The sequence below is a fragment of the Pseudophryne corroboree genome, chromosome 4, assembly GCF_028390025.1.
Source record: "Pseudophryne corroboree isolate aPseCor3 chromosome 4, aPseCor3.hap2, whole genome shotgun sequence".
In the NCBI taxonomy this organism is placed as follows: Eukaryota; Metazoa; Chordata; class Amphibia; order Anura; family Myobatrachidae; genus Pseudophryne; species Pseudophryne corroboree.
This window is the reverse complement of record NC_086447.1, coordinates 106,959,885-106,963,651: the sequence shown is the minus strand read 5'-3', so window position 1 is coordinate 106,963,651 and position 3,767 is coordinate 106,959,885. Positions and strand designations below refer to the sequence as shown.

At 39.0% G+C, this 3,767-nt stretch overlaps 1 protein-coding gene across 2 annotated transcripts in view; it reads right to left on the bottom strand.

Moving 5' to 3' along the window:
* Positions 1–2,462: 2,462 nt before the first annotated feature.
* Positions 2,463–3,767, bottom strand: part of OSR1 (odd-skipped related transcription factor 1) — a 9,203-nt gene continuing 7,898 nt past the window's right edge. For both annotated transcript variants that reach the window (XM_063915337.1, XM_063915338.1), the window contains exon 4: positions 2,463–3,767. This exon is cut by the window's right edge and continues 1,902 nt beyond it. The gene's annotated coding sequence lies outside the window, so the exon portion shown is untranslated.

Here is a 3,767-nt window from a genome sequence, read left to right as displayed (position 1 = left end):
TATATCCTTGATGGTAGGTCTCCCTGTGTCCTTGATGACAGGTCTCTCTGTGCCCTTGAGGCAGGTCTCTCTGTGCCCTTAATGGCAGGTCTTTCTGTGCCCTTGATGGCAGATCTCTCTATATCCTTGATGGTAGGTCTCCCTGTGTCCTTGATATGACAGGTCTCCCTGTGTCCTTGATGACAGGTCTCTCTGTGCCCTTGATGGCAGGTCTCCTTGTGTCCTTGATGGCAGGTCTCTCTGTGCCCTTAATGGCAGGTCTTTCTGTGCCCTTGATGGCAGATCTCTCTATATCCTTGATGGTAGGTCTCCCTGTGTCCTTGATATGACAGGTCTCCCTGTGTCCTTGATATGACAGGTCTCCCTGTGTCCTTGATGACAGATCTCTCTGTGCCCTTGATGGCAGATTTCTCTATGTCCTTGATGGCAGATCTCTTTGTGCCCTTTATGGCAGGTCTCTCTGTGCCCTTCTGTGCCCTTGAAGGCAGGTCTTTCTGTGCCCTTGATGGCAGATCTCTCTATATCCTTGATGGTAGGTCTCCCTGTGTCCTTGATATGACAGGTCTCCCTGTGTCCTTGATGACAGGTCTCTCTGTGCACTTGATGGCAGGTCTCTCTGTGCCCTTAATGGCAGGTCTTTCTGTGCCCTTGATGGCAGATCTCTCTATATCCTTGATGGTAGGTCTCCCTGTGTCCTTGATATGACAGGTCTCTCTGTGCCCTTGATGGCAGGTCTCCCTGTGTCCTTGATGACTGGTCTCTCTATGCCCTTGATGGCAGGTCTCTCTGTGTCCTTAATGGCAGGTCTCTCTGTGCCCTTGATGGCAGGTTTCTCTGTGCCCTTGATGACAGGTTTCTCTATGTCCTTAGTACTGCTTCACCATGAGTGGAACAGGCCTCATTCACATCAGGCCTCATTCTCAAAATACAGTGTTTTAGTCAAACACAACAGTAGCAGCTTCCACTCTGTGTGTGGATACAGTCAGAGTTTGACTGGCCCACAAAGGTACAGGGGAAACCACTGGTAGGCCGCACTTGCTGATGGCCCACCTCCTCCTCTAGGGAACAGGATCCAGACTAAGCACTTGAAATATACATTATACATATGCATACTGTGCAGGACTATTGTGTATTTTCTACACTGCATTGCTGTTATTAATCCGCTATATCATGATGCATGGGCTAGCAGTATTACTATATATATATATATATATATATATATATTTATTTATTTATTTATTTATTTAGCAAGGGTCCCACACCATGCACTTTCTAATGTATAGCTAATCCTATGTGTTGCCTGGCCACACCCCTAAGCATGAGCCCCTGCCATTGCATTTCCCCCATAAACCCATCATGCCTCGGTCTGACACTGGATACAGGGAAAGTTAATCCTTCTTTGCATAGAGTGTCACCATGTAATCGATATGGGACACAATAAAAAGCATTACACAGACCATGTCTTCGCATAATCTCAGACACGTCACCTCTCATTGCTCTTCTGTGTATGGAATCATCTCAGACCTTGTTGTTTTAACACCTCTGGAAAAAAAAATAATACTAATGTAAATGCATTAGATGTAGTGTACGACTCCTCAATTAGTATATTGTATATTACTCCTCAATTCTGCACCAGGATGTACAGATAGGAAACCTGTCTATTTTTAAACTCTCATTTCATGTGGAAAGAACTACATAATAGCAAGGTGATGATTTTCCAAGCATTGAGTTGCAGCTGTACCACTTATACTATGAGTGAAGGACCTAAAAAGAGCAGTAAATTATATTATCAAGTACTCATTAGGTTTCAGTGCACCCTGTCTGAGGATTAACAATCCCGTTATTCGCCTTTTTTATTGACATTTTATGGACAAAATGTGTAGAGGGTATGCACTTAATAAATTTCTAATAGTAACCCCCCTCCTAGGGCTGTAAAAACCGAATAGTAGAGGTTTATAGGTCACCGGTGGGGTAAGGGGATCTGTTATGAGTCAAACTGAGTACAAACTTTTTTTCTCTATAACAAAAAAAAAAAAAAAAGGATATAAATACTTTCTTATGGCTGAATTCTTAAAACTTACATAAATAAATCAATATTTGTTTATTTATTTATTTTTCGAATTAATTTATGCTGAAAAAAGTTTAAAAACAGGGCTGACCTTTTCAAAGCAAAGTCTCACTCAACCATTAATATAGCAATGAATCTATCCTACCATAGAAAAATCACATTACTCTGTCTTTACTATTGTTATTATTATAATGTTGCCAATAAAATAATTTTAAAAAATCATTAGAATTATTATAATGTTGCCTATAAAATATATATTTTTTAAAATAACATCATAAAATCTCATGCATATTTAACTGTTTAATGGCATTGGCATTATTTACAGTGTTGTAGGCACGTACAATTAGGTGATGAATAATAATAATTATTATAATAATAATAATAATAATAATAATTAAAAAAACACTTTTTATTTAACAATACATTCTTTGATTCAGAACACTCATTTATATACACATAACTTACATTATACAAGAATATTACATTTAGATATAAAAAAAACAAACCCAAAAAAAATATTTAGTAATTTGCGCCACCTACATTGTTACAGACACTTGTTGCACAATTTTGCACTGAATTGACTTTTTAAGTGTTAATTGTTAGGTACAATTTTTATTTGCACTGTGCACGATTAACTGTCAATTGGAATGTATTGGCACTTTGCTGAAAAAGGGTTTACGTTGTCAGGATACTTTCAGAAGTGTGTGTGTGGGGGGGGGGGGGGGAGAGAGAACGAGAGAGAGAGAGAGAGAGAGCAGGGGGGGCATTTACTTTTCATTGTGACCTCTGTTACATCAAACAGCCATTCTCCAAGTATAATGCTTCAGACGTTACCGCTGAAACTCCTAATAAACTTTAATCCTGGCAGATAAGCAGTTGTCATCCTGTACGGGTCTGCCACCCCTCTCGCTGATGAATTGTCCCCTTGTATTTATGAGGAAGATAATGATGAGTCCTCGACCGGAAAAATGAAGTTATTTACTGAACTCACTTCAGCAGCACATTAAACATCGTTTGTTTTCTTTTAATTATATGGATATATCCCTGGTAGACAAATAAACACTTGGGGGCAGACAGTGAAGGTTTGGATAATGGGGATGCATTGCACTGACACTAACACTGTGTCCTCCTTTGTTTTTTTTTTCTCCAGCACTGGTCAAACATTTGAAGAAATGCAATTAGTGCTCGGGTAATAAATGCGTGTGTGTGTGTACATATATACAGAGATAGATAGATAGATAGATAGATAGATAGATAGATAGATAGATAGATAGATAGATAGATAGATAGATAGATAGATAGATAGATAGATAGATAGATAGATAGATTAGATAAAACACACACACACACACACATACACACACACACACACACACACACACACACACACACACACACACACACACACATAAACTCTGTAAAGACTGACTTAAGTTAATTACAAAGGAGATGCAATGAGTCTGCAGTCATACAGTGTGTAATAAAATAGATTAGACCTCTCCTTACAATAAAATATATTTATAGGTGCAGTACCCATACAAACATCAGTTTTGATCAGTTATTGCAAACTAACACTGACGCGAAGAAGACGCATGTCTGTTTGCTGCAGCATCGCTATTTAATAATCCTGATAGCACAGTGGTGCCTTGGCTTGGAGCAATGCATAATGTACAGTAATATAGGTACAGTAGGGATGAAG